This window comes from Rhinichthys klamathensis, unplaced genomic scaffold (assembly GCF_029890125.1).
Source record: "Rhinichthys klamathensis goyatoka isolate OS25496 unplaced genomic scaffold, OSU_Roscu_1.1 h1tg000110l_1, whole genome shotgun sequence".
In the NCBI taxonomy this organism is placed as follows: domain Eukaryota; kingdom Metazoa; phylum Chordata; class Actinopteri; order Cypriniformes; family Leuciscidae; genus Rhinichthys; species Rhinichthys klamathensis.
In genome coordinates, this window is record NW_026606648.1 from 3,408,354 (window position 1) to 3,420,257 (window position 11,904).

Genomic DNA, 11,904 nt, shown 5'->3' on the forward strand with positions numbered 1-11,904 from the left:
ATACAGTATGAACTTTTTTAACAAAATAAGTTGACCAACAATGTACAGTGATAACATAAAATACTGTGTAATGTCACGTTTAGTGTTTTGCTAGTGTTTTTATACTCTTTTCGTCGGAAAATGTCTTTACCTGCAGTAGAGTCGTTCACGCTGCATGTGAAGGTCTTTGTTAAAGGTACTCTAAGCAAGGTTGGGTGACGTCACTTCTGGTTGACGTTCGAAGTATTACCAAACAAAACGGAGGCTAGCTAGACCCTCCCTCCTCCTCATCCCGTCCCCTCCCCCTGTAGTTTTACTGATACTTCTTTCAAGGTGTAATGTCGCTAAGTTAGATAAATGCTTTCATATAATGCAGAACAGAATGCAGAAAAAGAGAAACATTACCAGAAAAACACAATAAAACGTTTCGCCACCTGAGGTTATAAATTTAGCTCCCATACAAGGACGCAATAATAGCAAGTTAATAGCTTCGCGTTTCCCAGTGAGCATAAACAACAGCTCCGTCGTAAACAAATTTAGTCAAAGTTGTCAATAGGTTATGAATGAACATTCACATTCATAACAAACAGTTGGTGAAAACAATCATTCACACAAACTGTCTCCCTACTGTGAGTTTGCTTGATCATTTAAAATAGAGATCGATAGCTAGCTGCTACTGTAGAAACCTATATGTTGTATTCGCCAAAGTTAGCGCTGACTGCATTGTTCTAGCTATCCTTGTGTTTGTTAGGCGAACATGAGTCCATTTAGAAAAACCAAGAAGAAGCTACCTGAATGTCGGATTGGAAGCCGGCGGAGTTCTCACCACCTTTCAAAGGCTTTTCCGATGTAAATTCGGAATTTTTGAACGTTGTTTCAATTGTTTGTAGGCAAATATTCACATAATCTAGCGCTTTTTGTTCCATAGGATTGTGTTACTGTTTCAAGTGAGCTGCCTGAATGATTCAGACAAATTGAAAAACACTACAGAGTCAATTATTCACAAATCAGTCATCGCTAGCTCTGATTCAAAACAAAAGACAAAACACGATTGCTGAAATATTGTGAGAGAGAAATATGTCTCAAGTTGATATCTCCCTCACCAGACAAGATTTTATCTGTGAAGTTTGCATCGTGGCAGGATCGCACAACGTGAGTTTGTAGATCCATACTGAAATTGGCGTGGTAAATTGACGGCCCCCCTAAGAGATGATGCCTTAGGCGGCTATGGTTGCTACGGTGTTCTGAGTGTTTTTAGTGTCTTGCTATGCTCTTGTTAGAATTTTTCGGGTGGTTGCTAAAGTTGTTGCTACTAACCCAAATCAAAAGGGCCCACTCTCCAAGATATTTTGGTTCCTAGATATGGCTTTCATGGTTTTCAAACTTTCAGTGTAAGTATATGTTTTTTTTTATGTTTTATTTAACCATAAGAAAATCTGATTAATGATGATATGCTTATTGTTTAGAGAAGTAGTAGCACATATACCACGTGATTTGAGGTATCATGTCAATAATACAGATGATTTACGTGCCAAAAATGTAATAATAATAATAAAAAGTTTATGTATGAGCAATAGACCTTATTCACAACAGCGTTTCGCGACCTTCATTCAGCTCATGGCCTTCAGTCACCCACAATCCTTTGCACACATTCCATTTCACGAAAAATAACGGACAGAAAACGAGTCGGCGCTGAGCTTGTCTGACTTCATTATGAAATGTAAGACGAAAATAATGTTTTCGGAGATTAAGCATTGGGTAAAGGCGCACCGGGGTAAGAGGCGCATTTTACTTTATTCTCGTTTAATCCACTACTAGATAGCACAAAAATTCAGCTCAGCACTTTTCTCAACAACCGCTTTTGATGATGCAAGTGGAAATTTGGCTGATCCTTGACAATATCACGGACAGCAACGCAAAGTTGATTTTGCGCTACGTTTATCTAATATTTAATGATTTTTTAAATCGTAGATAGTAAATTATGTAGCAAATGAGAATCGATAAAATGATTGTCTATATTTTGAGAAAAATGTCGTATTAATGTTTTTTAGTTTTGTTCAAGGTAATTAAAGCAACAGTTTTTCAATAACGGAAGAATATGTAAGAGTATGGTATTTGGGGTAAAAGGCGCCCCTGCTGTTGGGGCGCAAGGCACAATAATTAACGTGATAATAAATAACTGGTGGATTTTTAAAATGAACATATTTTGATGACAGTTTATTTATTGAACAAAAATGAATTATTTTATTTATCAAAATAACCGAAAATAGTACAAACTTTTTTAAAGTGATTGTTTTGAACAAGTATTAACTTAGATATTATTAAAAAAAATTATTAATACTTTGTGCTTTTTGCCCCATGCTGGTGGTGAGCCTTTTACCCCGTATGTGGGGTAAAAGGCCCACCTTGCCACCTCATACATTTATAAGATTTTTAAACCAAATTAACCACTTTTATGATTTATTTTCATACAAATATGTTGCTCCATCAATGCTTAAAACAAACATATGTTTTCTGCAATCACACACTATGGGAGTAGTGAAAAGCTAATTTTTCTTAAAGTGTGCCTTTAGCCCCGTTGTACCCAACATGTTTTCTTTTGTTTTGGTGAAAATAAATCACTTAACACTAAACGGCTAATAATGTAAGCCACTGGGAGACAACAGAAGGTTGTCATTCACAGTATTGCATTAATAGAAAGCCAGTTAAAAATATATATATTTTATAAAACATATTTTTCCAGAAATAAGTTTTAATAGCCTAGTAGCTGCAGACTGAAGATGCCCAAAGATGCTCCTAAGAAAATAGATAATTTGCATATAGCATCATCACCCCACCATTATAATGAGTTAAATTCATCAATTAAAGCTGCAGTCCGTAGCTTTTCCTCTTTGTCGCCATCTCTCTGTTCGAAATCTGTAACTGCAGTGATTCGCGGAATTATTATCTTTACGTGGGTTGTAAATCGGCATGAAACAGCGCGGATGAACACAGTGCTTTGAGGCGAGTGGTGCTGTCAGTCACCGCGCTGTGTGGATACTGTCATACAGAATCACAGATTCACTTTTTGAAAGTTTGACCAACATAAGAATTTTCATAAGAAAATGTCTTCTGAACAAGTAAGTAAAATCCATTTTTGTTCTGACCAACTAAGGGGGAAAAAGCATTCGACATGATAAGCTTCGTTAGATTTAATCAACGCGATTTACAGCAACCGTGCAAATTATAGCCTACTTTGTTCTCAAATTGTTCATGTTAACAACATCACATCAGCATTGCGTGACTAATGTTAAATTTAATGTGTTTTATGGTTACCTGTGTAGTTCAGAATTCATATTCTCCATAATAGCAAAACGAGAAAGGCACAACAAAGGAAACTCCATAACTGTGTGAATTAAGAAAACGTACTGTTACACGATTGAACTATTGAAATGTCTTACTTGTTCAGCAGAAAAAAGCCGTCTCTTCTTCCGTTTTGAACCCCTTCAAAACACGGAGTTCACGCACTTTTCAAAAGCCCCGCCGATGTTTAAATCCTTGTGTTCGCATGAGACGGTTTCTTTCTCTTTCTCTAGCCACCTTAAATCCGAAGTACGAAGTCTTTTGGGTTTTATAACTGCTGAATCTCCAGTTGACAGTGATGATTGATGTTTGGATCTTTCTGGATGCCATAAGTTTAATTATGTAAAGTGCTGCGAGAAAAGCCTAACGTTATACATCTAAACATCTCGTCACGCGCAGTATAGCCGGCTAGCCGAAACTCCTTCTTTATGTGTACGGGTGTGACGTAATGACGCAAAGACATGCTCGAATTTCCCGCGGAAACCCACCAGTACCACTGGAATTAAAATCATTATTACAAGCTAACCGTTTTGAATCTAGCTATGGCAAGCAGATAGTTTTGACCACTGGCAGAATAAGTTTTTTTTAATATAATTATTTTGGATTATTTTTAACTTAAAAAAGTTACGGACTGGAGCTTTAACTTCTTTCTCATTTATTTAATTCTGATATAATATTTGACCACGACTGTTTCTCATGAATTTTTAGCTCTGTAAAATTAGGTACTGGCAACGACTAGGTAAAGACGTTGAGGCTACTCAACATTTCAAGATAATGTCATCGCTAAATTGTACTAATTTGGACAGTCACGCTAAAGGTGTTTTGTTTTAGTAAAGGAAATTTAAGTCTTTGAGTCTGCAAAAATTATACATTTAGTGTAGGGGTTTCCAAACTCTGTCCTGGAGGGCCACTGTCCTGCAAAGTTTAGCTTCAGCTTGCCTCAACACACCTGCCTAAGTTTCTATGCCTAGTAAGACCTTGATTAGCTGGTTCAGTTGTGTTTAATTGGGGTTGGAGATGAACTCTGCAGGACAGTGTCCGTCCAGGAACAGGATTGGATTAGAGTGTTAGTTGGAAGTCGTGAGTTGGGAGTCAGAGGCGACTCAGAAAAAACTGGAATTGAACACCCCTAGGCATGACAGATTGCCACCTGAGTTCAATCTGCAGCGTGGCGGGCACATGAACTGATCATCTCTTCCTCTTTACTGCTAGTTATAGCACGAAATAAACATGAATGAACATCAGAAGGTACAGTATGTTGAAAGAAACAGTACAAGTTGAAATGTATCATGTCTCTTGTAATCCCTTAAACAGCGTTTCAACCGCGGAAAGACATAAATAAAACAGCTTGTAAACAATGTTACTTTGATGAAACAGGAGAGGAGACACGGAGGTAAACGTTCTTTATTAATAGGTTGGTAGCAATCTGGAGGATTGTCAGACAGGTGAGGGATGAGCATAAGCAGTTCAAATATAGTCTTTCTTGCAGTTTTGCAGAAAACCATGATGAGGATAACTGGTTCGAAAGGAAGAGGACGATGAAGTTATAGGAAGGTGAGTAGTCTGGTAAGTTACTCTCATGTAGAGACTGACGAGACCGGATATTTTGATATTTTTAGGTCAAACCGTTCTTGTCTGTCAGTCATATAATGCAGGTCTATAGTCACCACCTCAAAGAGCATGCACAGAGAAGTCTAAATTAAACATGATTTAATGACTCGTAAATGTAAGTACACATTGATGGCCTAAGACACGAAATGAGCGGTTTGTGTGAGAAAACGAACAGTATTTATATTGTTTTTACCTCTTGTAACCACAGCCACGACGGTCCAAGTGATCTGAGGGCGCGGGCGCTTCGGTCTGCGCAAGCGGCGGAAAGCGCCGGAAGTGATCTCTCGCGCGGTTGCGAAAAAAATTCAACGTTGTCTGTTGATATATCGAAATCGTCTTCCATTGCGATTTCCTGTATATATAAATATGTTTAGATCTTCACAGTGAAAGGTAACACTTCCGAAATCTCTGTGTAAACAATGAGTGACATACACGCGCGATAGATCACTTCCGGCGCTTTCCGGCGCTTGCGCAGACCGAAGCGCCCGCGCCCTCAGACCAACCTATTAATAAGCGATGACAACGGAGGTCCTGGAGGGCAGTGCGGAGCCGCAGCGACGAACTGCCGAGGAGTAACCTGGGCGCCAGAGGATCGAGGCGGAGGCGGTGCAACCGAGGACCCTTGTGAAGCCACAGGGAAGTCAGAGCCAGACGGAGCTGAATGGGTGGAAAGCCGAAGTGCAGCGGAAGGTTCAAAAGTCCACAGCGTGCAGGGTGAGTCAAACCAAGGTCGAGACGGCGGGACGAGGAAGCATGAAGCAGAGGGGACGACGATCCAGGGTGGCGCAGAGAGAAGGAGGAGCCAAGGCGGAGTAGACTGCTCGACGGACCGAGTTGGAGCTATGGGCCTGGAGGTCTGAGGTGGAACACTGGAGTCGACACACCTTGGCTGAGCTGGCGAACTAGAAGTCCATGGCGGATCAGAGCAGGTAAGAGCCAGTAAAGGATCCGAGGAACTGAAGGGCGCCAGCAAAGGTGGGGCAGAGTGACCAAATAGCCAGCGCAGAGGAGGTGGGAGAGGGAGGTAGGGTGAGTGTTTTATCCATAGTACTGAAGTGTTTAAAGGGATACTCCACCCAAAAATGAAAATTCTGTCATCATTTACTCACTCTCAAGTTGTTGCAAACCTGTATGAGTTTCTTTCTTCTGCTGAACACAAAGGAAGATATTTTGAAGAACGATTGGAACTTTGGCACCATTGACTTCCATAGTATTTTTTTTCTACTATGGAAGTCAATGGTGCCAAACAACCGTTTGGTTCCAATCGTTCTTCAAAATATCTTCCTTTGTGTTCAGCAGAAGAAAGAAACTCAAGGGTGAGTAAATGATGACAGAATTTTCATTTTTGGGTGGAGTATCCCTTTAAATTGGGCAAGACCAGCGGTGAAAAAGTCTCTGAGGTGAGTAGGACTAGCGGTGATGAAGGCTCAGGACTGGGTGGAATCAACGGAGGGAGGCTGTCTTCCTCTTCCAGCTCTTCTCTATCTCCCACCGGCTCGTATGTTGAAGTCGGCAGACACAACTGGTCAGACTGGACGGCTGCTTTCGGCTCCAGGACAGACGTGGCCTTACGCTCAGGCTCCGATTTGGGCATGTGCGTTGCCTCAGGGTCCGTGCCGGGCATCAGCTTGGTCTCCAGCTCTGCGTTGGGCTCAGGCTCCTTTCCTGCTGTGGGCGAATACTCTGGCTCTGCAGTGGCCATTAACGCCATCTAAGCTCCATCAAAATAAAAATCACAACAACAAGCCCGGTTTACATAATTTCAGAGTTCCTACTGGCGGTGTGAATGCAACCAGGAAAATGTTCCTAGGGGAACCATTAGTTCTCAGGGAACCACCCTGGTGGCTAGTTCCTAGAGCTAAGTTCCTAGAACTACCCGGTGCGAAAGCCCCTATAATGGTGACAGTTGCATTTTTTTTGTCCTATACAGTTAGAATTACAACCATGTTTACAGTGTGTGCAATTTAAATGTTTTTATACAACTCAGTTTTTATTTAAGTGTTTATTATTTCACAAAATAAATAGCATTATAAATTGAATTTGGACTCACCTTTTTGTTCACTTTTAATATTACAGTAATGCAGTACCTAACAGGGTTCATATTTATATGATATAATGTATATCCAAAACAAAAAGATATCGAATCGATACATGAAATCTGTTAAAGCTGCCGTCGGCAAATTTTTTTTGATCATGTTCAGTAAAATCGACACTATAATCCGACAGAACAACATAAATAAAGGGGTTTTAGAAAAAACCCCGAGCTTCTAACTCCACCTAGCGTGTTATTAGTTTTGCAAAAAAGGACAGCATACCTCCAAATAATTCATGGTGTTGATGGATGCTGATGGGCGCGTTCACAGAAAATCTGGTGCACACGCACTCGAGCACGAACTCGGTGGGAGGGTATTCGTTGATAGTGCGGGAGGGCCATGAGAGTTGTAAACATTCAACATTTTGCCTAAGTCCACTCAATCTACCAGACTTGCCGACTGCAGCTTTAATGCCAACCCGAATAGTGTCTTGCAGTCATGCATAGTTCCCAAGACAGCGAACCTTACCACTAAGTGATAATGTCCATGAAACTGTGAGTATTCATACACTCTGATATCTGTTGTCCACTATACATGCTGGGCAGAAGATGCTGGAAATTCAAGGTATTAAAAACTATTTGTCAGTGTCAGACAACAGACAGGCCCTGAGAACTCCCCTGCCCGTCAGCCAATGAGAATCCAGACAATGTTACCATCAGTGACCGACCAAGGAAGCATGCTGATGAAGACCTTTGAGTAGATGATGCTTATGTGAGTATTTGGACTTTCTCTTTTTAATCTCTCTCAGTAACAAGTGTGAATTCCACTTCCTCCCGCTAGCTTCTCTGTATTCTGTCTCTTTCACCCCCTTGAACGCTATCTTTCTGTGCTCAGGTCATAACACAGAGGGCAGATTAGCTCCTGTAGGCTTTGATGCACCATAAGGTCAGCTCTGAGATCGATGTAGCAAAAGAAAAAAAAAAAACAAGTGAAAAAACCCCCACATGCACACAAACTCACCCTTCTGAACAATCAATGACTCTTTATATATATCTGAGGGGGGCCTGATAGTGTCTGAAGCATCAGAGCTTTCTCCAGCACTCATCTTTGATAGGCTATGACACATTTTCTCACTGTTCTCTGATCCTAGTCAATTAAGTAGATTCATCTGAGCAGCATCACAAAGACACCGGCTGTTGCTTTGACAAATGCACCATAAATTCAGCCATGCATCAATTTTCCTGGAAGTAAAAATCAATTAGGGTTCATTCTACATAAATATTACAATTGTATGAATGTAACAAGATTGAGTGCACTTATGTAAATTAATTGATTTTAAATATTATGTTAGATATAGATGGAGGAATACAAGGACTTCATTATCTTTGTCATTTGGGCGCATCTGGCCAGAAAAACAGCATCAAGTTGAAAAAGTGGTTGCTGTCTAAAAAAAAAAAAAATTGTGAGGATTTGCAGAGATTCTAATATGGTAGTTTTGTATTTGTGTGATGACATATTTGTTTTCTGTTTCTTTTATTTTTTAACAACAACCTTCCTAGAGACTAAGGCTAAAAATTTGCCAATTGGCTAAATCTACTTTTTTTTTAATTATGTGTATTGTCCCTGGTTAAATGAATCAATAAAAAAATTCATCCTTTAACTAGTATGAAAGCAATGTTCTAACGGTAAAGATTATTAATCTTTAGTGTCCCACTTTTTTATTATGAAAGTCAGAAAAGTAGCTTTATTATAAATTAATAATTTAATATGAATTAATCGCTGCAACTAATGATTATTTTGATAGCCAATTAATCTCTCGGTTATTTATTTGATGTAAGAAATTAATTAAAAATGAATCATTTTAATGAAAAAAAGTTCATTTTAATTGATTATTTAAAAAGTGTTATTCCTCCAAACAATGTGCAATTTGATAGTGAGTGAATCCATGTATAAAATAGGCTATACAGTGTAAAAACAAAATAAAAAATTATAATAAGCAAAAACAAAAGCACAAATGTTCTTTTAAATACTGATTTCTTAATATAAAGCAATGAACCCCCTTTTCCACAGACAATGATTAAGCTATTCCCAGACTAAAATGTATGTTTGAGCTGTCTTAACTGAGAGCGGTTTTCAGTTTTGTCTCAAGATGCACACCAGTAATGTTTTTCTAAGGCACGTTTATAAAAGCTTCTTAGATGTCTTAATTTAACTAAGGCCTAATCCTGGCTTAATCTAAGCCCTGTCTGTAATACCAGGCTGAAATCCGTATGTAATTTAGGCTATATTTGAGAAAATGTGTCTTTTAAGGTCCCTGAGACTTAGAGAAAGAGGTGATATGTTTCCAGCCCTATGGGGGAGACAGACCTTTAACACAAAAGCCGGTTCTAAAGGAAACTGAGTTTAAACAGAGCTCAGAGGATTTGTACACAGATTCCTCTTAAAATCCACCTAAACAAAAATCACTTACATTTTTGATCTGTATTAACTGAAAGCAACTTGTACTGACATATTTTGAGATATGTCAGTGACATCGTTTTGTCTCAAGATACACAGAAGTAATGTTATTTCTAAGGCATGTTTAAAAAAACTACTTAAATGTCCTAATTTAACTAAAACTTACTCAGTCCATATTGTATACTTTATATTGATTGTTTAAAACAAATGAGACAATTGGTAACACTTAACTTAAAGCCTTAACTTGTAATGCATTATAAAGGTATTCATAATGTAAGTTGTAATGTATTATATCTTTTCATAAATAATTGTAACCAAAGTTAAAATGAATTATAATATTTGCTGATTCCTTGTTACATCTGAAACTGGTTGTTGGTCGTGCGTTTTTAAGGTGCAACATGATTATTATAATGTATTATATTATAACTGTGGTTACAATTATTCATAAGACCATACAATGCATAAGGGGAATTACAAAGCATAATTAATGCATTCTTTTTTTTAATGCATTATATAAAGGCTTTAAGAGTGTTACTGGACAATCATTCTGAAACGTTGATGTCACATTTAAATATTATGTTATTAATACTGGTTCCAATAATATTATTATTTCATTTATTTTAATATTATATATTGTGTTTTATCTAATGAAACAAGCACATTTTTATATCTTTTGGTTATCGATAATTATGTGAATGAGGAAACATAGAAGGAAGATATAGGGAAAACATTGCTCAGCAAATGGCATGTGTGATCAGAAGACTATTCAGGGGTCCATTCTAAGACCCTTTTTGTGGACCCGGGGGACGGCAGAGGCCCTGGCAGCTAAGGCCATTAGCAATTAGCATGGATATCTTATGAGGAAAAGGGTCAGAAATGACCCTCAGAGTAGGCAAAGGAGAAAGAGAGGGAGAGGGGCTCGAGTGCTTTTTCTTGTTTCTCCTCCTGTGTGGCCGAGAGGGAGTAAGGCGATCCCAAACACACACGCATAAAGTACACACACACTGACACGCGCACACACTCCCCAGGTCCCTTCACATATGCTCTTTGGCATGAAGAACTGCCATGGGAGCCCCTGTTTCATTAGTGTAATTAACTGTGAGAGAGAAAGCCAGGAAAAAGGAGAGAGCAAGAGAAGGCGAGACTTTAAGGTATATGACTTTACATGGATTATTTTATTATTAAAAAAAACTAGCAAAGCAGTGTTAGACTTGTTCTGGCACCAGCGAATAATGGACACAAACAGTAATAAATATTTAAAATAAAAGTTTAAAAGACTAAATGTAAAATTATACTAATGTTCAAAAGTTTGGTAAGAATTTTTAAATGTTTTCGAAATAAATCTTTTATGCTCACCAAGGCTTTTGATAAACAAATACAGTAAAAACAGAAGTATTGTGAAATACTATTACATTTTAAAAATAGCTGTTAAAATATTTAAAAAATGTGAATTTTCAGCAGCCGTTTCAATCTTCAGTGTCACATGATCCTTTAGAAATTATTCTAATATGTTGATTTGGTGCTCAGGGAAAAGTTTTATTATTATCAATGTTAAAAACAGCTGTGCTGCTTCATATTTTTGTGAAAAGTATTCTTTGATGAATACTAGAAACAAGTTGTGTGTCCTTTCTAAATATTTAAGAAATATTTTTATGTATATACTGTATATATATATTTATACATGATTTATATTATATATACATATAAATATTTTATATCTAAATATTTTTTCTTCTTAAATATATACATGCATGTGTGTGTATTTATATATAAAAAATAATTATACACAGCACACACACATATATTATGTAAACACAAACTTTTATTTTGGATTAATCACGATTAATCGTTGCCCAGCACTAAAAAATAAAAATGTCTTTAACAAACTTACTTTTGAATGGTAATATATATTGAATTACCCCAAAATAATAAAATGAGCAACTAGCAATATCCAAGAACCTTACCAAGCATCTAGATCTTACACACCTTAGCAACTGCATAAGCACCCCGGCAACCAATCGTGGTGAAAACAAGCACTTTCTTCAAAAAAATGCTAAAATCTGGTTATAACTTGTGGAAAAATTCCTATTTTCTCTTCCCTCATTTTTTTTTCTTGTAATTTTCCTTCTGTTTTATTGTGCCCTCTCTTCTTCAGCAGCCCGTGGTGAAAATTACATTGTATTGCATCCTCTCAGGCCTGTCCCCCCTCTCCTCTCCTCTCTCTCTCTCTCTCTCTCTCTCTGCCTCTCACAGCTCTCGTTCAGTCAACAGACTGTAAAGAATAAATAATAAAAAAGTATTGATTATTTTGATGACTTCACAATTCAATTAGGTATTAATTTTGCCCTCCACTGGACCTATCAGGCAGCTCAAAGGGGAAAGAAGGGATGGGAGGAGGGAGGGATGGATGGATGTTGTGACTTAAATGAGTGCAGCATTAGAGGCTCCCTCGTTCAGCAGCGTTCCGAGATAGAGATGCGTT